Genomic DNA, 26935 nt, shown 5'->3' with positions numbered 1-26935 from the left:
CATCACCTTCACTTCACCTTATTTTACTCACGACCTCAACATTTATCATTAGTCGTACACTCTACTCACGGGCCACTCTGGCTTTTCCTTTCTTTTCTTTTCTTTACTCTTCTCTGTTTCCATTCCTTTTGGCTAGGAACTCTGCCATCAAATATTATTACTCAATATATCCCGTATTTATTTCCATCCGCTTTTTTCCTCTAACTTTAGGCCATCGTCATAGAGTCCAATCATCTTCCATTCTCTCATGCTATCCATCTACTACCTATATGTTTCCTCGCCTGTCAGCCTACTCACCTTGTCCTTCCTGACGTACAGGGGCAAAAGAAGCAAGAACTTTGACCACTTGATAAATTTATTAATAGGAATAGGTGTCCGTTTATCCTGTCATCATGTGTACATATATGCGCTTCCAAGTGTATGTGTGTCACGGGTGTCTGTGCATGGGCCCATGCGTGTGAGTGCAGGGTATGAATGAACATGTTTGCTTATGTATTGTATCATATCTATGTATTATCGTTATCTAGTTATTCAGATATTTATTTATTTATTTATTGATATTTCTCATTATATAATATTCATATCTATGCCAGGTTTTATTGTTATTTAGTTATTTAGATATGTATTTATTCATTTATTGAAGTTCCTCACTATATAACATTACCATTATGAATTAATACTATGCACTTTAGTTTCTGGACATCTGTCCAGTTGTACTATTGCACTGACACTTTGATTGTATATCCATTAGCGTTTACACTGCAGACGTACACATCATATTTTATTTTATTTTATTCCATTTTTTGTCTTGATCGATACAAATACACATTTTTCTATTATTATTACCTATTGGCTGGCGACATTGATGGAACGGGTATCTCTTACACTTTTTGCCCTGCCGACATGCGCACGCACGAGCACATACGTCACCGGAAGTGACGTCACTCGATCATGTGACTAGCCCTTGGCTTGCCGGCACGGACGCCGCCATGACACCAGGGCTACACACCGGCAGCGCTTCTCTCATTACAAACAGGTACTTATACACGGACACTACACCTTTTGGGCACCCCTCAGGAAGCCGCCCTTTGCGGCGATACGCGTGGGGCATCTTTTGGACTCCCTCTGGACCGTTACTTATTGGGTAATTTTCTGCTTCCCAGACTTTTATGCAGCAGTTTGCCAGTCATCCTCTACCTTCACTTGATATCCTTTGTCTGTTTCACTGTTGTTTATTATGTGCATTTTGTCTGCTGCTACTGGGGCATACCAGTTATTTCTCCATTTTAGGGCAGGTCCTAGAGGGGTCCTTTTGTAGGTTGTAAGCCATTATTGCATGACTGCACCTGCTATGTCTTCACCACGAAAGCAGTTGCCCTGCTTTTCGTGTTTTTAATTGTTTTTATCGTTTGTCCAATTGAGTTTCCTATGTCTGCATTTATAAATAAAGGATTTACTTTTTCTTAGCTACTTGACACATGGCTTTGTTTTCAGTATCCATATTTATTTTTTCATGTGTGTAGTACCACTCGATGTGGTTATTTTGTTTGGATTTGATTCCGTTCTGGTTAAAGGGGAACAAAATGGGACATTTTGGAAAACCGGTCCGTCACCACCCAGATGACAGTATTGCCCGAGGAGACAGGCAGATCAGTAACAAAGTCCATTGCCACGTGAGACCACGGGCGACTGGGTATCGGCAACGGGAGTAACAGTCCAGCCGGTTTGAGACGAGAGGCTTTATTGCGGGCACAGGAGGAGCAGGATCCCACAAACTCCCGAACATCTTTGACCAGGTCTGGCCACCAGTAATAGCGGGAGATGAGGGCCAAGGAGCGTTGCACCCCAGGGTGCCCAGCCAGACGAGAAGAATGTCCCCAAGACAGAATCGTCTTCCTGAGAGCAGGTCTAACATACGTCTTGCCAGGAGGCAGCTGCCGAAGGTCCACCGGAGCTGCAACAACAAGCTGATCAGGAGAAATTATGTGCCGAGGAACTGGTTCATCTCCAACAACATCTGACGAACGGGACAGAGCATCAGCCTTGACATTCTTGTCTGCCGGACGAAAATGAATCAGCAAGTCAAAGCGGGAGAAGAACAAAGACCACCGGGCTTGCCTGGGATTCAGGCGCTGGGCTGTCTGGAGGTACAAAAGATTCTTGTGGTCAGTGTACACACAAACAGGATGGAGAGCTCCCTCCAGAAGATACCGCCATTCTTCGAGAGCAAGTTTGATGGCTAATAGTTCTCTGTCTCCAATGGAATAATTTCTCTCAGCTGGGGAAAAAGTCTTGGAAAAGAAACCGCAAGTCAAAGTTCGGCCCTTGGGCCCTTTCTGAGTGAGCACCGCTCCAGCTCCTATGGAGGATGCGTCCACCTCCAGAAGAAAGGTTTTGTCCGTATCTGGCCTAGAGAGTACGGGAGCCGAGGAGAAAGCAGACTTTAACTTGGAGAAGGCCATTTCAGCAGCTGGAGACCAGGCACGTGGATTGGCACCCTTCTTGGTGAGCGCCACAATGGGGGACACCAGAGTGGAGAAATGGGGAATAAACTGAAGGTAATAGTTCGCAAACCCCAGGAACCTCTGTATGGCTCGGAGACCCTCTGGACGTGGCCACTGAAGAACTGCAGACAGCTTCGCGGGGTCCATCTGGAGGCCTCTGACGGAAATTATGTAACCGAGGAAGGGAAGGCAGTGCTGGTGAAACAGGCATTTTTCTAACTTGGCATAGAGGTGATTGGCACGAAGTCGACCTAGAACTTGTCGTACGTGTGCCTGGTGGGACTCAAGGTCTGGAGAGTACACCAAGATGTCATCGAGGTAGACCACGACACAAGTATAAAGAAGGTCCCGAAAAATGTCGTTCACAAACTCCTGAAAAACAGCAGGGGCATTACACAGTCCAAAGGGCATCACTAGATACTCAAAATGCCCGTCACGGGTGTTAAACGCCATCTTCCACTCATCACCTTTGCGGATCCGGATGAGATTGTAAGCACCACTGAGGTCCAGCTTGGAGAACACCTTGGAACCACGTAGGCAATCAAAGAGTTCTGTAATCAACGGCAGGGGGTAACGGTATTTTACCGTGACCTTATTCAGCCCACGATAGTCTATACAGGGACGTAGGGAGCCGTCCTTCTTGGTAACGAAGAAGAAACCTGCGCCAGCCGGAGAGAAGGACTTGCGTATAAAACCCCTCTGCAGATTCTCCTTGATGTAGTCGGACATGGCTAGAGACTCAGGTACAGAAAGAGGATAGACACGACCTCTGGGAGGAGTGACGCCAGGAAGAAGATCCACAGGGCAATCATAGGGACGATGTGGTGGTAGAATCTCCGCTTGCTTCTTGGAGAAAACATCCGAAAAGTCCCGATAACAAGCTGGCAGACCCTCCAGATACTTGGGAGCCAGAGTCGAAGTCCTCACAGGTAGCGGACGGGGAATCTGCATACAACGTGAAGCACAGTTCGGTCCCCAACGGAGGATATGCCCGGAGGACCAGTCCAGTACAGGGGCATGAAGCTGCAACCAGGGGAGACCCAGCAGTAGAGCACATGTGCTCTGGGGTAGCACAAAAAAAGAAAGTCTCTCTTGATGTAGGGCACCAACTTGCAGAAGCAGGGGCTCCGTGTGAAACCAGATGGGCACGGAGAGAATCTGACCATTGACCGAGGCAATAGACAATGGCTTCTCGAGACGAACCACCAGGAAGTGATGCCGAGAGACCAAGGCTGCATCCACGAAGTTCGCTGTAGAGCCCGAGTCCAGGAAGGCAGTAACCTGGATCTGGGTACCGGTGCCAACGCTGAGGAGCACGGGAAGAGTCAGACGTGGAGAAGCTGTACTTACACCTAGGGACGCTTCTCCCAAGAAGCCTAGGTGCTGGCGTTTCCCGGACGTTGAGGACGGACAGGAGAGGAACAGATGAAATGCTCTGGGCTGGCACAGTACAGACAGAGGTTCTCCTGTCGGCGTCTTGAACGCTCTTGTAGAGTGAGCCGGGTTCGGTCAACCTGCATGGGTTCCTCAGCAGAAGATTCAGGCGGACCCTGGAGCGGCCTTTGGAAGACTGGCGCCAGGCGAGGAATGCGTCTAACACGGCCTTGGGGATACTCGGAGCGTAGTTCCTCAGCTCGCTCCTTAAACCGAACATCAATTCGAGTGGCCAAGATGATGAGGTCACTCAGAGTAGATGGAAGATCCCGAGCTGCCAGTGCGTCCTTGACCTGCGCAGAGAGCCCTTTCTTAAATGTAGCGATGAGGGCTGCATCGTTCCACGCAAGTTCAGAAGCCAGGGTGCGGAATTGAACTGCGTACTCTCCCACCGATGAGTTGCCCTGACGCAAGTTCAACAATGCAGACTCCGCAGAGGAGGCTCGTGCTGGTTCCTCGAAGACTGACCGGAACTCTGACCGAAATGCAGTGAGACTAGACACAACCGGGTCATCTCTGTCCCAAAGCGGAGTAGCCCAGGCCAGGGCTTTCCCGGAAAGAAGGCTTAGGACAAATGCCACCTTGGACCGCTCTGTGGCAAATTGCGACGGCATGAGTTCAATGTGCAAGGAGCACTGGGTTATGAAGCCCCTGCACATCTTTGGATCTCCATCATACTTGCCGGGCAAAGAGAGGCGTAGCCTGGGTTCAGCAGCAGGAAGATAAGCCGGGGTAGCAGGGGTTGCAGCGGCCGCTTCAGGAGACTGTTGCTGATGTTGGGTAGCAAGTAGCAAGAGCATGACTTGACTTGCTCTAGCTGATTCCGCTGTGCTGCAATCTGCCGGGACTGGTGGATCACGATGGTGGCGAGATCAGGCTCACTGGGAGAAGGAGCCTCGGCGGGATCCATGGCCGGATCATACTGTTAGGATCAGTGGATCCTCTGGACCACCGCGGGAGATGTAACTAGCCAACACCCGGAACCGGAGCCTAGCGGCACCTGGTTTTCACCAGAGCCCGCCGCAAAGCGGGTTGGACTTGCTGCGGCAGGATACCACTAGGTCGTTCCCAGGTGTGACTAGCCCACGGTGGCAGCCGAGGTCGAGGTACCTTAGCGGATGACAAACTCGTAGTCGGGTCCAGGCACAGGGTCAGGGCAGGCGGCAAAGATGCAACGTCAGGTTCAAGTCCGGGGTCAGCAACAGGAGGTCCAGGCAGGAGGGAACGGGAACACAGGCACACAGCAACAGGGAGGAACACAGGTAACACGGCAACACAGGACCCAGGAACGGGAACACACAGGAATACACTGGAATACAGGAATACGCAGGAATACAGGAATACGCAGGAACACAGCAATACTCGCTAGGAAGCTTTCTCTAAGGCTAAGAGGCACAAAGATCTGGCAGGGAATGATGGGAAACAAAGGGTTATATACAAAACAGGAAATGACCAATACTAATCACCTGTGCGCTGGCCCTTTAAATCTTGAGACAGCGCCGCGCGCGCGCCCTAGGGAGCGGGGCCGCGCGCGAGACCTAGTCCGGATGGGAGCGGGAGCCAGGAGAGGTGAGTGCACCGGAGCGGGACCGGGGCAGCGGAGGGAGGCACGGGTGCACCCGTGCCTCCGTTGCGGGCACCCCCACGATCCATATCGCGGATTGCGGGGGTGCCCGCAACGGAGGCACGGGTGCACCCGCGATCCGTGGTATGGATCGCGGGGGTGCCCGTGACAATAATATTACATCCCTATCACTAGAGTCCATACCACTTTTGATACATGACAAGATGTTGCTGGCTTTAGAGGCAGCTGATTGACATTGCATGCTGTTATTCAATTTATCATCTACTAGTACCCCCAGGTCCCTCTCAACAAGGGACTCTCCCAGATTTACTCCCTCAAGGACATATTTTGCCTTTGGATTATTAGCCCCCAGGTGCATAACCTTACATTTATCCACATTAAACCTCATTTGCCAAGTGGATGACCAAACATTCAGTTTTTCCAAGTCACCCTGCAGCCTATGAACATCCTCCATAGACTGTAATCATAATCATAATGATCATAATCATTCAGGAATTTTTCAATTTCAAACCAGATTGTGCCCTAAATAAAATGGCAGCTGTAGTAGTTTAAGTCACTCTTCTAATGCCCAGCACTGCACCTATCCTTCTAACAGTCACCAGCAGACGCTAAGGGATATTCCCAAATAGCAAGACAGATATCTGGGATTCCCCATTAATCCTGTACATAAAGCAGCCACAGCAGTCATACAGTACAACTATGCTCCCGGTACCTGAATGTTTAGGCATCTGCAGACGACCCAATTTCTTGAATGATACTGTGCTGTAGTTTTATGGAGGCCAATGACTACTATGAGGAAAAATCAGTGAAGAGGATGCAGCTCTAACCCAGCGCTGAGGCTATTTCTTCAAGATAAGGGAAAAACTCCAGAGGCTGAACTTCTAATGATGACTCCTACCTAGTTACAAGACACATTAGAGTCTAAATCTAGTAGCAGAACTTCAGATATCATAATGGGATTCAAATAAATAATGAGATAATTGAGGATAAAACTCAATTCAGAAACATACTGGAGAATGTACAAAGTAAAACCTGGCCAGATAACAGCAGTCGAGTGTCACCAGGAGAGTGCATCAGGTTACAATAAACAATGCAAATGCAATGCAAAAATAAAGGAAATGGAAATTTCATGGATAACAAACAGAAAGAACCAAAGACAAGGAATGTAGTAAGTAGGTTCAAAATTGGTTTATTTTCCACATATAAGAAGTACATCCATGCCCTTCTATGTGGCGCGGCAACCCTCCAGACCATACTCACATCTCCAATGCTCCTGCTTACCGACTAGGCCGCATTCTCCCACTGGTAGGGCACACGCGCACCGGCTCTTCAGGATCTAAAGGGCCAGCGTCCTCCTGATTGGTGCTGGGATTTCTGGCTCTGCTATATAATCCGGCGGCTCCCAGGATTCCTTGCCGGATCTTCAAGTAAACCCCCCTGAAGTGAAAGCCTCCTGTGTGTCTCCAGCACGTTTACCATGCTTTCCAGGTCGTGTATCCTGAGGTCCGTTCCTGTGTATCCTGAGCTCTGTTCCTGTGTATCCTGTGGTTCGTTCCTGTGTATCCTGTGGTCCGTTCATGTGTATCTTGTGGTCCGTTCCTGTGTATCCAGTGGTCCATTCCAGTGTATCCTGTTGTCCGTTCCAGTGTATCCTGTTGTCTGTTCCAGTGTATCCTGTGGTCCGTTCCAGTGTATCCTGTGTTACGTTCCTGTGTATCCTGGTGTCCGTTTCTGTGGTCCGTTCCTGTGGTCCGTTCCTGTGGTCTGTTCCTGTGCTCCGTTCCCGTGCTCCTGTGCTCCGGCCAACCTGTGCTCCTGCTGTGCCTTCCAGGGTTCCAGCCCAGTGGTGTCCTCCTGCCATCCTGTGCTCCTGCTGTGAATTCCACTGTGACTTCCAGCCATCCTGTACTCCTGCCAACCTGTGCCCCTGCTGTGTCTTCCAGGGTTCCATCCCAGCGGTGACTTCAGTCTGTACCAGTGTTACCAGTGTTCCTCTATGTTCCTGCTCTCTTCCCAGGCTCTGACTGTTTCCTGCATTTGTTACCTTGGCTGCCACCACAGGTCTCATACCAACCCTCGAGGTGGTCCAGAGGGTCCACAGACTCTTCCCAAAGAGACATTCCACACTCCCTGGAGTGTGACAGTAAGATCCGGCCATGGACCCCGCCAAGGTTACGGATCCAGCCCAGCTCATGAAATATGGCAGGGATCCACTTTAGCTACTGGCTGATTTTTCCAGTGATGTTGGGGTTAAAAATTATCTTTATTTTGTAAACATCACTAGGGGATTGAAATTTGAGAATTTTCTTTCATGGGAAAACCCTTTTAAAGGACACCGGTCAGCTCTATAAAACAAACTAGCTTCACATAGTAATGAAAGACTTTCCATAGCCCTTTTCCAATTATCTCATGATATCCAGTTCTCATGATAAGTCTCCTTTATTCTTTGGGTTGGTACGATCAAGACGATACTAAATTCGTATAAGTTTTATAATGTTTTCATTCATTTATAAAAAAAAAATAAAACATCCTATACTAAAAAAAATCTTCTTTTGCCATCTTTTGCATGCACCAGCTCATTTGTACTATTGGTTGTGCTACCCTCTTCATTGTTTGGGAAGTAGTGTTGTCGATTACCGCTCTGTCCATGCGGTTTTCTTTCTGTTGGCTATAAGCACACCTTAATCTTCCCACTTGGGACTTAATTGATTGTATAGTTAAGATGGACTTGAATTCTCGGGAGTCCCTTTGGTCTAGTCAAACAGGGTCCTTGTTGGACACGGCCACGGATTTACAGACAGGTGATAATGAGTTTAGGTTGATCACCAGGGAATTGACTGAGGCACATAAAACCTTGACTAAGGTTCATTGGAATATTAGAAGTTTGGAGGAATATATCCGTTTGAATATAGCACCTCGCGGGTTGAGGGTCCAGATCTTCCCTCCGTGGGAACCTGATGAAACTTTTAAAAATATTTGGGAAAAAGGTCTCCTACAGTGTTCTAATATCCTTACACATATTTTACTCACTCTTGACAAGGAACTACTGACTATAACTAGGGATACCATAAGAAAATTGGAAAGCAGACTGAGTGGTTTTGACCAGGTCACTTTGGTTCAGCCCTTTCAGGCACAATTAAAGGAAAATATTGAAAATCTTGAGAAAGAAATAATACAGGTTAAAAGAGATAAACTACGTTGGGATAAAAATGACTTTGATAAAGGCACGGCATACAGGTGGACGCACAGGGGCAATCGGAGATTCAACTTTAAGAGTAACAACAATAAAAATACACCGTCCTCTGAACCCTCCTCCAGTGAGGATTTTTTATCCTCAGAAACCAGCGACAAAGGAAGGTCAGACAGGGGAAAAAAACGACCCGCCGAACCTCAGAAAAAGAGGCTTAAGACACATGGAGAGGTCCCCTGCCTACAAGAGAGGCAAACAACAACATACACAGAGAGCCAAGAAACAATAGGACTGGGGCAGCAGGACAAGGATGGAGGAAGTAAGTTACAAATCATTAACTTATCGGATTACTCTCTCTCTAGTGTGGAAGCATCGGTGTTGAGGAGAGGTTTAACATTTGCACCAATGCAAAGACTTGATAAATTTGAGCTTATCAAGGATGTCTTCCTATTCTGCAGACAGTTGGCTTTTAAATTTATATACCATCAACCCTCCATATTAGATAGTGCCCCCCCCCCCGGAAGATCGACAAACAATGGGTGATCTTCGGGATCTCTTGCAAGAAAATGAGGCTCCCAACCAAAAAGGTAGAAGAACCTGCCCCCTGAGGAATCCAACTCAATTAACACCAAATCTTAATCTAGTGCCTGCCCTACAGATCTTTTTTGACAGGGTCACCATGGATATTGAGCACCTGCGAGTAGACACAAGAAGTGGGGAAAACCTGTCGAAAGAAGAAAGACAAGCGATAAAGAAACTAAAAGGTAACACCTCCTTTCTGATCAAAGAGGCGGACAAGGGGGGGAATATACTGCTGTGGCCCACGGAACTGTATGTCAATGAGGCTAAGAGACAATTAGGCAACAGCACATATTACTCCACCCCATTCTGGATGCAGCATTAAAATATGGCATTATCACCAAAAAAGAGCACAAATTCTTGACACTGTCCCAGCCGGTAATTCCAACGTTTTACATGCTCCCGAAGGTCCACAAATCCCTGACCTGCCCTCCGGGCAGGCCTATAGTGTCGGGGATTAGGGGCCTTTGTGAGAAAGCATGTATGTTCTTAGACTTTTTCTTACAGCCACTAGTGCTCGCACTTCCATCCTATATCAGGAACTCAACTGATCTAATGGGAAAGATTAATTACACGCAGTTGCCAAATGACATCTGGCTGGTTACACTAAATGTTGAGTCCTTGTACTCGAACATTTCACACGCGGATGGACTATGGGCAGTAGCCTACTTTTTAGACCTTGGATCAACAGAAATATAACCTTTACCATTACATAAATTGTAGATCCAGGAACATCGTGCCCGTGCCACAAGGTGTATGTGGGGCAGACCACACAAAAACGCATTCAGCAACATTTGTAGAGTATCAACAATGCCCAACTGCACTTTGAAAAAGGTAAGGCTTTAACATCGAATGCAGCATGGGCGCAAAACAAGGGGTCTGAGAGTGGTTGCTTTGGATAAAATTTACCCCAATATCAGGGGAGGCAACATTATACCAGAATTATTGAAACGGGAAACCAGGTGGATTTATAACCTGCATTGTCTCGCGCCAGGAGGGTTAAATGAGGAATTTCTCTTTTCAGGGTTCTACAAACAAAGATAACTTGGTTAAACTCAATCGAATGGAGGTAAGTGAATGCCATACGGCATAACCTATTTATCTATATATACAGTTCTTTTCCCAATTTCTAACCAGAAATCCCCCTCTTTTTCGGTACACAACACATTTCTTATTTCCTTGTCACTTTGGTTTTATTCTTGTAGATAATTGTAACACATATATTTTCCCTCTGACCCCCCTTTTCGGGTCACATTAGGCACTCTATTCACATTTTTTGGACCCCTTCCCCCTTTTCTCAGGTCCCCTTTAATTTGGGCCCTTATGGCCCCTTACTTCGCATGCAGAATCCCTGTTATTGGTCGCTTCAAAGTCTTTATGTACAATCTTAGACAAATATGCAATTGGAGAAGATCCCCATCTACTGTTTTCCTGAACAACCTGTTTCCTAACTACTCCATCGAGGGTTGTGAAACTCCCCTGGCTTCCCGTTTTCTCTGAGAGTACTTGCATCGGCTGTACGATTTCACCATCTTATGTACTTCCCGAATCTTCCTTGGAACACAATAAGTATTTGAACAATCTCGAATACAACTATCGAACGGAGGGTGTCAAATCCTACATTTCCTCTGGTTGCCTGGCTTTCTTGAATTATCTGCATCTACTGCATGGTCTGATTATTTGATGTACGTTCCCAATCACCTTCTGAACATAACGTTTATCCAGATTGGTACCTCCCATGTCCCGGGGGACCTGTCTGAGCCCGGCCAAATTTAGGACTACCCGAGGACTCTTTGTCTGTTGTATATAATTGTTTGTAGTGACCGAATGATAAGAATCTCTTTGCTCACCTTCTCAAGCCTTTGGTTATATCTAAATTCAATTATGGATTACCGATTTTGTATTTCATTAATGGTATACTAACCAAAGGTCAACCTCCTATTGTTACTTTTTATTCTTTCTCGAATTTATTATGTCTTGTCTTGAGTCAGGCACTCACCCCCTACTGACCCACTGGCGCTATTAGATTTATGCTGTCTTTTGTAGGGTACAGTGTGTATATTTAATTTACCCACGTACGTTGCTGTTTTAAATGTGTTCTAGATAATACTCCTTAACCTAGATCTGTTGATATCTTATTTATATTATACCTTGCTAAATATAGCTTATTTGACACCAGACTGTCTGGTTGTATACACATGTATGTAACACCCACCTTACACATATCTCGGCAGCGAGGCAATCTCTCTTTTAGCCTAAAGTGTATGTTTTTAATACAATTTTTAGATCTTAGATCCTATTTTTGGGTTATTAGGCTATTGATAATACCATGGCTTTCATTTATTTGGTATTTCTATGTACCGCATCATATTATTAATATAAGATGTTTTATCTATATTTTGCGCATGTGCATAATTCGCCGTTTCATCATTCTACCATTTATCCATTGTTTCTGCCAGTGGGTTTATCTGTATCCGGGTATGGCGCACGCGCATAATACTTTCACCTGCATGTTGTTTTCTGATCCCCGACACCATGGCGACATTATGCCTCGGTCCGGTAGCGCAGGCGCATGATTCTATGTTCTACTTCCGGTACCGGCACTATTCACTTCCGGTCATGCGCAGCACAATTCACTGAACGGCGAGTCCGTGGGTCAGGGGGTGAGTACTGGTATTTAAGGCAAGCGCATCTGTGGGGCCACATACCCCTGAGGAAGTCGCCTAGAGCAACAAAACGCGTGGGAAGCCTCAGACACCTGCTTTTCCTCCCTCCACCTGTATGCCCGCCTGTCAGCACTTCCATTGGTAACCAGTATTTTTATTTTGGTACAACTTGTTTTAATTCTCTTTTGTGGCTTTTATGCCTTAGCACTTGAACCTTACATTGATATATTCATGTTTGTACTTTTCCATTAGAGATTACCTTTCTATTAGTATTAACTAGTTATTGGCATCTATTTATTTGTTTTTTATGGCAATGTTGCATGCTGGCATACGTATTGGATAACAGACTGACCTTTTTTTGGACACATATATTTGCTTACTCAAAGCACTTTATTGTAGAGTGCGTGGAAGGAATTACTGTGCACCATTGAGTGCTCTTTGCAGGGGGTTACACTGTGTAGACCAGTGATTTTCAACCTTTTTTGATCCGCAGCACACTTTTTATACTTAGAAAATCCTGGGGCACACCACCAACCACAATAGCACAAAATGACACTAAAACAGTCATATTATACATATAGTTAATAATATAGATTCTACATTTATTTTACTCACTTAGTGTGAAACCTGGGCCTGTTTCAATAAACACAAAAGGGATATCCTGGCAGAAATGGTGGAAAGACACACACGAAGCTCTTCCTCAACAGTTCTCAGTTTCTCTCTGTTTTTAGTATGTGGTGCTGATTATTATGTGGCTCATATACTGCAAAATAAAGGGGTACAATGAGAAGTACTATGGCCATGAGGCCAGAGTACAAGTGCCAGCTCATATACTCAGCATATGAGCTGGTACTTGTAGTACTCCAGCCTCATGACTATAGTATTTCTCATTTTACATCGCTGCGCATTGCCGGGAAACAAAACACAGGGGGCACCATAGTTTGGGGAACTTTCCCCGCGGCACACCCGACCATGTGTCGCGGCACACTAGTGTGCCACGGCACACAGGTTGAAAATCACTGGTGTAGACCAACACCAGGGTCTCCAGTTGTTGTTTCATGTTTTAAGTGATTTTAAATGTATGTCTTATTTTTTTTTCTGTTTGGATCTAAATAATAATTGTTATTTGACTATTTATGAGCATTTTTGGTGCATCCTGTCTTCTTGTTGGTTTGTTGATAATTCTTTATGCACCAGCTCAATTGTACTATTGGTTGTGCTACCCTCTTCATTGTTTGGGAACTTTTGCCATCTTCTAGCACTAAAAACTTTTTCATACTTCAATGTATGGAGCTGTGTGTGGTGTCATTTTTTTGTGACTTTTGATGGTGTTTTCAATGCTACCATTGAAAACAGACTTTTTATCACTTTTTATCGAACATTTTATATTTTTCAAATGGCAAAAGTGTCATTATTGACTTGGGCACTATTTTCCATTACAGGGTAAAACTCTGTGAATAACTGTTATTATATTTTGATAGATTTGATATGACATTTTATAAATTACTGTATATACTCAAGTATAAGCCTAGGCCCCTAATTTTGCCACAAAAAAATCTATTGACTCGAGTATTAAACCTAGAGTGGTAAATGCATTGGTCACAGCCATTATATAGCTAGTCTGTCCCCTTCCCCCTAGTATATAGACATCCAGCCCCTGCCCTCAGTATATATCCAGCCCCCTGTCCAAGTATATAGCCAGCCCCCTGCCCAAGTATATCGCCAGCCCCCTGACCCAGTAGTTAGCTTTCCTGAATGATTTCACTGTGCATAACCTTATAACCCATCATCAGCATGCGTTTATGAGGGATTGGTCCTGCTACTATGAGGAGGTAAGTTCCAGGCAGCACTTGAGGGAGGCTGTGGATACTCTGTATCTGAACTTTTCCAAAGCATTTGAAACAGTGCCGTAGGAAAGGTTAGTACATACATTAGACTGCACGAAATAGGGGAAATTCTGTGTATTGGGGATAGAAACTGTCTTAGTGATACAAAAAAGAGGTTTAGTATACAGAAAAACTATACTGTTGTAAGTGGGGCATAGTATCAAGTATCAGGCACCAGGGGAAGTGGACCCACTGAATCACTGCGGACGATGACGTAAGCTGACACCTGGGAGCAGAGTCAAAGGGGTCTTCACCAGAGCCCACCGCAAAGCGGGATGGACTCGCTGCAGCGTGGTACCACCAGGTCGCTCCGCAGGCGCGACTTTGTCCACGGTGGCGGCCAAGGCAAAGTACAAAGTCGTATAGCAGAATCATAGTCGGGGACATGCAGGAGGTTAGGGTAGGCAGCAGGGGATCAGAGTCAGGGACATAGCGGAAGGTCAGGTCATGCAGCACAGGATCAAAGTTAATAACGGATCCGGGGTCACAACAGGAAATCGAAATAGAAGCACAGGGCATCAGACAAAGCTTTATCTAAGGCTATGAGGCACAAAGATCCGGCAGGGGGCACAGGAAGAGGCTGGCAATTTATAGGTTGTCAGGTGGCCAGCAACAATTAGCGGTGCGCTTGCCCTTTAAACTCAGGTGGACGTGCATGCTGGAGTGAGGAGACTGTTTCTGGATTGCAGCTAGGTAAGAGAAACTGCTGCCGGCGTGAGAGGACACAGGGAGGCACACAGGTGCGCCTGCGACCTGAAACGTGGATTGCAGGAGCACCCGTGACATCAAGTATCAAGTAGTCAAAAATAGTAATCTTTCCTCACGTAGGGGAGGGGTTTTACATACCCAGTTGTAGATACAATAGAGAGGGGGCATGACGCGTCAGTTTGGAAGTTGCTTAACATGTATACTACCGACTACGCGTGTCTAAGGTTACTATGTGCGATGCTGGTAAACAAGTGTATGGCAAATGCACATGTCTATGCTCATTGTAAAGCCGGTAATGATTGGCTGGGTAGCGAAAATTGGGACACATTTACTTACCCATTCCGTGGAGTTCACCAAAAGTGCATTGTCCGGCAATACACTTACATCGTGTGCCCGATATCCTGCATGTGTTGCTTCCCTGCTCAGGTCCGACAGAGTTCACCATCTTTTAAGTGGTGCCTGTAAGTGCATTAGGTTGCAGCACAATTTGAAAGTTAATCCCCCGCGCTCAGTCCGAATGAGTCAGATTGTACGATTGCACTTCCCCCAATTTGTGTCAGATGGAAGCCAGCGCAGCTGCGCCAAAAAACAGTCACCTGTTAAATACCTGTCCAAGCTCTGCAATCCATGAAAAAGGTGAACAGTCGCACAGAAGTGAGCAGCGCTACCCTTAATAATGAGCCCCATTGTATGGCAGTAGTGTTGCTAGAAAACAGAATACAACTAGATGTAGGGGGAAACTAGATGGGGGGGAAACTAGATGGGAACACTGAATATGTATGAGAGATACGGAAAACTATTGTACCCAACACTACAGGGGGCGCAACAATTGCCCTCCCCATCGTTCATATCAACAAAGTCGGTCCACCCCAAGAGACATGTCCTATTCAGACTCAGGGCATGAGTTTACAATACAGCACAGGGATCTTTTTATCCCAATGACCCAGGAACAGAGCAAGAAAAAGGCGAGGAGAGGAGATGAATTCCGGATCCACCAGATCCCAGGTATGAATAAGATCTATCATTAACTCTAACAGTAACTCCCTGGTTATCAATATCTCCTCACATTCACTTAGTTCAGCCCAAAATAATTTACTACATATCTTTACTATATATCTTTTTTTTCCCTACAAATCAGTTTGATAAGTTTCAACTGGACCTGGACCTGTAATAATTTTCCAGATCCATAAGGTTACTGGCTCACTTCCACGACTCTCCATCTACTACCCCAAGTAGCTGGCATACTAATCCCGGATTTATTGATACGCGTCCCTTGGGCATAACATGAAACCAACCAAACATTTTTTTTGGACGGACACCATGGAGTTAACGCTACAGAGGAAAGATACCTGGTCACTTGCTACGTTTGGAGACTTTGATAATCGCAAATATCTCTTTGCATATCCACGTGGTCACCCTGTGTTCACCGTCCGACTGGTCCACCAAGGGATTAATTGGCCGGAGCGCTGAAACTACGATCCTACCAGCCTCACGCATGCGCACAGTGGCCTGTGAAACACCGAGACAGTACTGGTGTTCCTATACCCAACGCTTGTGACGGCCGATGCCAGGAATCCTTCTGGGTGGGTGAAACCGTGAGTGAAATACCTTCTGGTTATTGTCAAAAGACTTTCTGAATTGATAGAAGGCACGAACCCACATAAGGCACAGTGTTACACCATCATATACCATTGATATTGCATGCAATCTAAGTCTGCACTAGACTTTAGGTGCCCTTGACCAATATAGGGAAAAGCGATTACACATATATCGATACCAGTTCAGATATAACCAATACCTGTATTCATCCTGGGTATCAACAAACACATGGACAATTATCCACACTTATTTGTCCAGGACACTTAGCGCTCCGAATTCTCCACGGTCATACGTTCATTCGCAAAATAACTTTTATTTTATATTTTTTTTATACTATTATTGGGTAGAAGTGTGCACTTGGGCCCTTCAGTGCCTCTCTAACCCCCTTTGAGATCTAAATACATTCAATGTATTGACACCATGTTTTTTTATGTGATTTGACAATATTAGTACAAAGTTTGTGTGATGTTGCATTACTAAATAAATTGTTTAAGTATTAAATATATTTACTACTATGTACATTTATATTGTTACTCGAGTGTAGATTGGTGCTTGGTTCAATTTCTTTCTCGATAACATGAAACCTGTCCGTAAATCTAAATACATTCTTAATTGCATTTTGGAGTGCGTGGATGAAATATTTTGCATGAATTTGAGGTCAGATCCCTAACCTCTAAGCACCCATACCTACATATCTGAAGCGCACATTGTAAACATTGACCTCATAGAGGCAAAGTAAAGTCAAAAGTATAAAGTCCGATAGTTTAACATTACAGAGAGATTTGTGCAAGCTGGAGGAATGTCTAATGAGGTTTAATATAGATAAATGTAAAGTAATCTAATTGGGCCATGAAAACAAAACAGTCACTTACTTGTTAAAACTTAGGGGAAACAATTCTATATAACATAACCATTAATGTTATTTAGGTGTAATAAGGCATCTTGACCCTTCTTGAAGCTCTCTGCTGTCCCTGCTGTGACCAGCGCCTGAGGCAGGCTATTCCACAGATTGACAGTTCTCATAGTAAAAAAGCCTTGTTGCCTCTGGTGATTAAACCTTGATTTCTCCAGATGGAGACAGTGCCCCCTTGTCTTTTGATTTGATTTAATCTGAAACAACTTACCACCATATTTTTTGCATGGACCATTCATATATTTATAGATTAATCATGTCCCCTCATAGTCCTTTTTTTTTCCAGACTAAATAAATCTTGTTGTTTCAATCTTTCCTCATAACTGAGACCCTCCATACCCCTTATCATTTTTGTGGCTCTATGTTGAACCCTCTCCAGCTCCAGGGCATCCTTTATGGACCGGTGCCCAGAACTGGACGGCATATTCCAGGTGAGGCCGAACCAATGCCTTGTACAGTGGTAATATTACATTCCTATTATGGGAGTACATACCACTTTTGATACATGACAAGATTCTACTGGCTTTAGTAATATGTGTAACAAATTGCTAAAAATGTTTTACAAAAAAACAGTAGCGAGCATAATCTACTATTCTGCCATTTACTATGCACATTAGGAGAACCACTACATCCATTTCAGAAGATGTGTTGGCAAAGATGTCTGACAAAATTTGACATCATATTACGATGTGAAACACACCTGCTGTGCAATAAAATTCTGCTACAATAGAGCCCAAAAACTACTGCTATCGGCATTTGGGATGCAGTGCACTAAGATTTCATGAGATGTTCATCCCAAAAACTATTGAACTTCACAACCAGCTTGAGGCCAGTAAAAAAGGCTGATCTAGTCCCCAACCCACAGTCCCTTTGCCCATTCCCAAATCCAAAATGTATGTGTATGTATATTGATGTGTATTGTATTATATGAAAGGAGCAGTACCATAGAAAATAATTTCCCTGCTGGGATAAAGAAAGTGCTATTCTATTCTATTCTTATAGGTTGAAGCTGATGGACCTGCATCTTTTTCCAACCTTATACATAGCTCCCAACCGTCCCGATTTTGCCGGGAAAGTCCCGTTTTTCTTACCTCTGCCCCGCGTCACAGGCAGCTATGAGATTGTCACGGATTTTCCCCCCAGGTCCCGCTGTGTCCGCATAGTAAATACTTTGAAAGCCTGGACTCACAATACAGAATGAGGATTTCTGGTAACTAAGAAGTGTTATCTGCCAGTGTTACACTGTGACAGACTAATGCACTGATATATAGAGAGAATTATTTATGTTAATTATTGAAACTATTATTATTATTATAAATTTTATTATTTTTATTATTATGGAGACGATTATTAATAATAGTAAAAATAATAATAATCATCTCAATAATAATAATAATAATCTCCATAATAATAATAATAATAGTCTCAATAACTACAATAATTTCTGAGAAGATCCCTCTCTATATACCAAAGCATTAAATCTGTGTCACAGTGTAACAGTAGTCATAGTTCTTAGTTACCAAAATTCTACACCTAGATAATCACAGAGGTTATAGCTCAGTTGGATGAGGCGCTGTGTCATTATTGTACATGGACACTGCAGGTTCTGGGTTTAAATCCCAATGAGGATAATTTGTTTTTTAAATGGGGATGATTTTTATAATTATAATATAGCTAAAATTTGGGGCCAGGGAGTGATTGGGGGTGTGACTTAGGGGGATTGCCGCGGAACGCTAAGCGTGACGCCATTTTGTCTCACTTTCCCTTTCACAAATGTTGGGAGGTATGCCTTATATACTATTGAATATGCAGAAGCTTAAACTCATTCCTAGCATTTACAACATCAATCCTTTTTGGACACATTCCGGGCAAGTCATTTTGTTGCTTTTGTTTGTTTTTAGTTTAATGCATTTGTCTATTTGTATGACATAGTCTAAGGCAGAGTCAATGTTCTGCAACCGACTGAGGATTTTCAGAGCTTGTTGGCAACTATTATATGTGAAAGCACAGCACAGAGAAAATGTTTGTTAGGAGAAATAAACATAAACATTTTGCTTTCTAATGTGGAAAATGATGTTGTCACGTTAACAAAAGCTTTTCGTAGCTCCCATCTCTTGCCCCAGACATTTTGGTTTATTTTCAGCTCTAGTGATAACATATGGAGAAGCAGTGCTTTCTTAAGAATTACAGAGCAATATGTTTAAATAAACTTGCTCCTGTGATTAGGCTTCCCCATGTGAACACGGACTTCCAGATGTTTCTCATGGGTAAGGTTCTACTGAAAGTGACATCAGAAGACGGACCACCAACAATTGATTGGATAGTCTGTAAAGTGTATGTTTTGGGAAATTATAATGATAATGTCCTTTTTCTTGTCAGTGTTTATACTTGACGGATGACTGAAAATTCTGGCCTACAATCTTACTACCAAACATTAGGATAAAAAATTAATAAAATTATGGAGCTACTCTGTAACTACTATGTGTGCATGTTTTCTTCTAAATAAAGTCTTTAGAGGGGCTTCCAAACCACCCCTAAACCAAAAATAGCAATATGTGCAGGTTTCTCCTTCAGACCAGGAGAAGCGGAATGTGGCACCCTACTCATTTTCCACAAGTTTCACCTGAAAGCGAAGTCACATCCTAGTATCCTTTAACTTAGTGTTAGTTACCACACAGTATGACATGAAATATAACGATCAAGGTCACTATGTGATAAAATGCAAGATAAAAAGAGAACAAAAGGAGGAGGGCGCCTTGTGTGATACCATCAGCGTAGCAGTGTATATAGTAAGCAATACTGCTCACCTGTTTACCACTTGGTGGCATGCAGTATAGTATCCAAGGGGATGGTCCTCAGTGTCCAAGTCGTTCCTGCAGCTCCCAAAAAAAACAGTACCATCGGAGGATAGAATACAAAAACGTCAGCTCACCCTCGAGGCTGTCTTGGAGTTCAGCAATCCTCCCAGTGCTCGAACCAACGTGCAAGCCCTCCACGTAACAACGAACAAAAACATCCAAGAACGAATCAAGCACTTTTTCACAGAGGATGCCGATAAAATCAGTAGATACTTTATTTGTCAAATTTTAAAATCCACTGTATAGCAATACAGGAATGGCACTCATCAGACCTGTTGTTGCCATTTGTCCATGTTACAGTCAGAAGAAGGGAGTTTTCCCGAAATGCGTCACTTTTTGGACTTAATATGATCCTGTATCTATTTCTATACATGGTAGTATTATGAAATAGTATTATTTGTATTTTAATTTTATCAGTTTTTATTTGTATGACGATTTTATTCTGAATAAATGTCCATTGCCTTATGTACTGGTGTAATTAGAATCAGTTACATTTTTTTTGCCACTCTGGTGTAGACACTCAACCATACAAGGCCATTTAGAGCCCCAACCTATAACCCCTTGTTTTTGCGCTCTTTGCCATCGACTATGTGATAAGAGGCGAATGTATTTGTGACAAACTAAATGCTCATACATTTCTAGCACAGGTCACTCTCTAGAATCTGCAATGTTGGGAAATCTGAAGAATGCATTGGATTCCATATTCCTCCTTTCTGGCATCTGTTTCTTTTATTATAATTGTAACTTTGTCCATGCCAGTTATGATGGAGGACAGTCGATCCGGCGATGCGAATGTTATAATTTCCAACTAAAGGTTAAATAGCTTTTCTTAAGTAGCATCTTATAAGTTTGGCTTATGCAATGTCTGGAAAAGGATGTAGAGAAGATAAAATGATAGAATCCATCTGTTCAAGGTCATTCTCAAAATTCTAACAAATACTGTCAGCTAATAAAGCTCCAATTTTCAGCATTTTCTATTTCACTTTTCATAATCTAACTTTTATAATCATACAGTTTAATGTTTTACATTATTGACAATTGATGAATAACATGATTTAGATCAGGTGGGGGATTCTGAGTTTAAGACATTCATATGCATAACTTTCATCCATCCAATGGGATGTCATGGATTTTGGGGTTTGTCATGTTGCTCAGGGCAGTGGAAAGTATTGTATCTTCTTCTCTTTTAGTTATAAAACTGTGCACTGTGTGGGTAGGACACAAGTAGAGGAGCATCTTCAAGTTGGGGTGCAGTTCACTATAGGGTGCAGTATAAAATGTGAGAGTCCACAGGGAAGGGAGCATTATACAGTGTCCACAACACTGAAGCAACCACTGTAAAATGTCTTTAAGTGACTGCTTCAGCCATCATAGTCACGAGTGGTGACCTCAGTAGAAATGGCATGCCACTGCTGCATAGTGCTAGTGACACTATGGAAGCACTATGCTAGTGTCACTATGGAAGTACTATGCTATGCTAGTGTCACTATGGAGGCACTATGCTAGCGTCACTATGGAAGCACTATGCCAGTGTCACTATGGAAGCAGTATGTGAGTGTCATTATGGAGGCAGTATGCCAGTGTCACTATGGAGGCACTATGCTACTGTCACCATGGAAGCACTATGCCAGTGTCACTATGTAGACAATATGCCAGTGTCACTATGGAGGCACTATGCTACTGTCACTATGGAGGCACTATGCCAGTGTCACTATGGAAGCACTATGCTACTGTCACTATGGAGACACTATGCCAGTGTCACTATGGAGGCACTATGCCAGTGTCACTATGGAGGCAGTATGTCAGTGTCACTATGGAAGCACTATGCTAGTGACACTATGGAAGCACTATGCTAGTGTCACTATGGAAGCACTATGCTACTGTCACTATGAAGGCACTATGCCAGTGTCACTATGGAAGCACTATGCTACTGTCACTATGGAGGCACTATGCCAGTGTCACTATGGAGGCACTATTCCAGTGTCACTATGGATGCACTATGCCAGTGTCACTATGGAGGCATTATGCCAGTGTCACTATGGAGGCACTATGCCAGTGTCACTATGGAAGCACTATGCTACTGTCACTATGGAGGCACTATGCCAGTGTCACTATGGAGGCACTATGCCAGTGTCACTATGGAGGCAGTATGTCAGTGTCACTATGGTAGCACTATGCTAGTGACACTATGGAAGCACTATGCTAGTGTCACTATGGAAGCACTATGCTACTGTCACTATGGAGGCACTATGCCAGTGTCACTATGGAAGCACTATGCTACTGTCACTATGGAGGCACTATGCCAGTGTCACTATGGAGGCACTATTCCAGTGTCACTATGGAGGCAGTATGTCAGTGTCACTATGGAAGCACTATGCTAGTGACACTATGGAAGCACTATGCTACTGTCACTATGGAAGCACTATGTCAGTGTCACTATGGAAGCACTATGCTACTGTCACTATGGAGGCACTATGCCAGTGTCACTATGGAGGCACTATGCCAGTGTTACTATGGAGGCACTATGCTACTGTCACTATAGAGGCACTATGCCAGTGTCACTATGGAAGCACTATGCTACTGTCACTATGGAGGCACTATGCCAGTGTCACTATGGAAGGACTATGCTACTGTCACTATGGAGGCACTATGCCAGTGTCACTATGGAGGCACTATGCCAGTGTCACTATGGAGGCAGTATGTGAGTGTCATTATGGAGGCACTATGCCAGTGTCACCATGGAGGCACTATGCCAGTGTCACCATGGAGGCACTATACCACTGTCACTATGGAAGCACTATGCCAGTGTCACTATGGAGGCACTATGCCAGTGTCACCATGGAAGCACTATGCCAGTGTCACCATGAAGGCACTATGCCAGTGTCACCATGAAGGCACTATGCCAGTGTCACTATGAAGGCACTATGCCAGTGTCACCATGGAAGCACTAAGCCAGTGTCACCATGGAGGCACTATGCCAGTGTCACTATGGAGACATTATGCCAGTGTCACTATGGAGGCATTATGCCAGTGTCACTATGGAAGTACTATGCCAGTGTCACTACAGAGGCACTATGCCACAGTCACTATGGAGGCACTATGCCAGTGTCACCATGGAAGCACTATGCCAGTATCACTACAGAGGCACTATGCCAGTGTCACCATGAAGGCACTATGCCAGTGTCACTATGAAGGCACTATGCCAGTGTCACCATGGAAGCACTATGCTACTGTCACTATGGAAGCACTATGTCAGTGTCACTATGGAAGCACTATGCTACTGTCACTATGGAGGCACTATGCCAGTGTCACTATGGAGGCACTATGCCAGTGTTACTATGGAGGCACTATGCTACTGTCACTATAGAGGCACTATGCCAGTGTCACTATGGAAGCACTATGCTACTGTCACTATGGAGGCACTATGCCAGTGTCACTATGGAAGGACTATGCTACTGTCACTATGGAGGCACTATGCCAGTGTCACTATGGAGGCACTATGCCAGTGTCACTATGGAGGCAGTATGTGAGTGTCATTATGGAGGCACTATGCCAGTGTCACCATGGAGGCACTATGCCAGTGTCACCATGGAGGCACTATACCACTGTCACTATGGAAGCACTATGCCAGTGTCACTATGGAGGCACTATGCCAGTGTCACCATGGAAGCACTATGCCAGTATCACTACAGAGGCACTATGCCAGTGTCACCATGAAGGCACTATGCCAGTGTCACTATGAAGGCACTATGCCAGTGTCACCATGGAAGCACTATGCCAGTGTCACCATGGAGGCACTATGCCAGTGTCACTATGGAGACATTATGCCAGTGTCACTATGGAGGCATTATGCCAGTGTCACTATGGAAGTACTATGCCAGTGTCACTACAGAGGCACTATGCCACAGTCACTATGGAGGCATTATGTCAGTGTCACTATGGAAGTACTATACCACTGTCACTACGGAGGCACTATGCCACTGTCACTATGGAGGCCTACTAGCAATCATTTAGCACAAATAGGGCCAGGTGAGTAAAGATTTTTATTCTCCGTGTAACACAAATCAATCTCTTGAATCGACCGGAACACTAAAAAGAGTTGGACAACCCCTTTTTGCTACAAATTTTAACATACTTATGCTCATCCCATGACTTGGCTGTACATCTCTACAAAAATAATTACAAGTACTGGACATGTGATCTGTCATGCATCACTGCCTAGTTTAGTGACATGGATGAGAGGTAAAATCATTGTCTGTATACTTTAAAATTGTAACCACTGTTATTCTTTCACAGGACCAATCCCTGCTGTAAAACAGGATAGATCTGATGTTTTCATAGCTTGGACATTGCTTTTCCTCCTGAGAAAACGGGTCAAAATGTCAACATTGACCAGCGATGCAGACAAGAGCATACCAGATTCACCATCTACTTCTCAAGAGTTAAACAAAATATCTGAACTTAGTTCCATAAGAGACATTTATGATGTTTACTTAAATTTTCTGGCCCATTTAGTTGAACTGACGTGAGTTATTGCATGTGATATCTGGCCAGAAATCTTACTGACCAGTCAACGTTTTTACTACTGTATGTGCTGCCAGCATCCCCTCTTAAAATAAAAACAAAACTGGTCAAATCTCACTTTTCTCATAAGATCTGGATGAAATAATGGATGACTTTGCCAGAAAGTACCTTTTGAAGTTTACATTTCCATGAATATTTATTTATTATTCCCTCGTAACAATGACAGTGGTTGAGATAAACTGTATAGCTCTAAATAGAAAATACATCTGCTATCCCTGCATTGTTAGTGGTTGCTGGATTGCTGACAAGTAAAACCAAGTAGCAAACATGACATTTTAAGTGAGATGTTGTATGATCATCTGCATCTGCCTTCCTCTATTATATGCAAAATGTTCTGGAGCAAAACAGCTATGCTGCCAAATTGTAGTTTGGTATTATTAACGGGAATGTATACTTTTCTAACCAATTATTTATTGCTCAAATACATCAAAAAGAAAACATAACAAATATGATTCTTATGCACACCTATGTATTTCCGAGGATACAAACCTAGTGTACATACTATAGTCATATGCAGGGCAGTATTTAGTATTGATGCTACCCTAGGAACGTACAGCGTTTATGCCACTTATTGGTGGTGTCAAGCTAATAAAAAAAAAACCTAAAAACTCAAATCACCCCCCTTTTCCTAGAACTGATATAACTATAATTAAACAGTAAAAATCATAAACACATTAGATATCGCCATGTCCGGAAATGCCCGATCTATCAAAATATGATAACGGTTTTTCACTTCGTTTAACCCCGTAACAGAAAATCATGTAACCCCAATGGCACTTTTTTGCCATTTAAAAAAAAATTAAAATTTCTATAAAAAGTGATCAAAAGATCGCACAGTCCTAAAAATTATAACATTGTAAACATCATCAAAATCCGCAAAAAACGATACCCCCCACTGATCCATACACCAAAGTATAAAAAAGTTATTAGCGCCAGAAGATGGCAACATTTTTGTATAGGAGGTTTTAATTTTTTTAAATGTATGAAAACATTATAAAACCTACCGTATATACTCGTGTATAAGCCGAGTTTTTCAGCACAAAAAATGTGCTGAAAAATGTCCCCTCAGCTTATACACGAGTCAATATACTCGTATAAAATGCTTAAAAATACTTTAAAAATAATAAAGTTATATACTCACCCTCCGGTGGCCCCGATGTGTAGCGCTGCTCTCCCGATGTCCGCGCGGCTCGTCTTCAGGCTTCCACGCCATTGTTTTTCTTCTGCTGGGCGCCGCCATGTTCTTCCCCCGGGCGGCGCCTAGTATGACGTCAGCAGCGGCGCGTCATACTATGCGCCTGCCTGCCAGTGCAGAGCGGTGGCGGCGCCCTGCAGAAGAAAGAAGACGGCGTGAAAGCCTGAAGACAAGCCGTGCGGACATCGGGGGAGCAGCGCTGCACATCGGGGCCACCGTAGGGTGAGTATATAACTTTATTATTTTAATGCTGGGCTGTATACTACGGGGGCAGGCTGTTTACTACTGGGGGCAGTGCTGTATACTACTGGGGGCAGGCTGTATACTACTGGGGACAGTGCTGTACACTACTGGGGACAGTGCTGTACACTACTGGGGGCAGTGCTGTATACTACTGGGGGCAGGCTGTATACTACTGGGGGCAGGCTGTATACTACTGGGGGCAGGCTGTATACTACTGGGGACAGTGCTGTATACTACTGGGGGCAGTGCTGTATACTACTGGGGGCAGTGCTGTATACTACTGGGGGCAGGCTGTATACTACTGGGGGCAGGCTGTATACTACTGGGGACAGTGCTGTACACTACTGGGGGCAGTGCTGTATACTACTGGGGGCAGGCTGTATACTACTGGGGGCAGGCTGTATACTACTGGGGACAGTGCTGTATACTACTGGGGGCAGTGCTGTATACTACTGGGAGCAGTGCTGTATACTACTGGGGGCAGGCTGTATACTACTGGGGGCAGGCTGTATACTACTGGGGACAGTGCTGTATACTACTGGGGGCAGTGCAGTATACTACTGGGGGCAGGCTGGGCTGGCTGTATACTACTGGGGGCAGGCTGTATACTACTGGGGGCAGGCTGTATACTACTGGGGGCAGGCTGTATACTACTGGGGGCAGTGCTGTATACTACTGGGGGCAGTGCTGTATACTACTGGGGCAGGCTGTATACTACTGGGGGCAGGCTTATACTACTAGGGGCAGGCTTATACTACTGGGGACAGGCTGTATACTACTGGGGGCAGGCTGTATACTACTAGGGGCAAGCTGTATAATACTGGGGACTGGCTGTATACTACTGGGGGCAAGCTGTATACTACTGGGGGCAGGCTGGGCTGGCTGTATACTACTGGGGGCAGGCTGGGCTGGCTGTATACTACTGGGGGCAGGCAGGGCTGGCTGTATACTGCTGGGGGCAAGCTGGGTTGGCTGTATACTGCTGGGGGCA

At 44.4% G+C, this 26935-nt stretch overlaps 1 long non-coding RNA gene across 1 annotated transcript in view; it reads right to left on the bottom strand.

Moving 5' to 3' along the window:
- Window positions 1-16044, bottom strand: part of LOC140121649 (uncharacterized) — a 152395-nt gene extending 136351 nt beyond the window's left edge. The window contains exon 1 of the long non-coding RNA XR_011854148.1: window positions 15902-16044. This is a non-coding gene — a long non-coding RNA (uncharacterized lncRNA). The remainder of the gene's footprint in view (window positions 1-15901) is intronic.
- Window positions 16045-26935: the final 10891 nt, after the last annotated feature.

Source organism: Engystomops pustulosus, chromosome 3, assembly GCF_040894005.1.
Source record: "Engystomops pustulosus chromosome 3, aEngPut4.maternal, whole genome shotgun sequence".
In the NCBI taxonomy this organism is placed as follows: domain Eukaryota; kingdom Metazoa; phylum Chordata; class Amphibia; order Anura; family Leptodactylidae; genus Engystomops; species Engystomops pustulosus.
The sequence above is the reverse complement of the archived record's forward strand: the minus strand, read 5'-3'. Positions and strand labels throughout refer to the sequence as shown.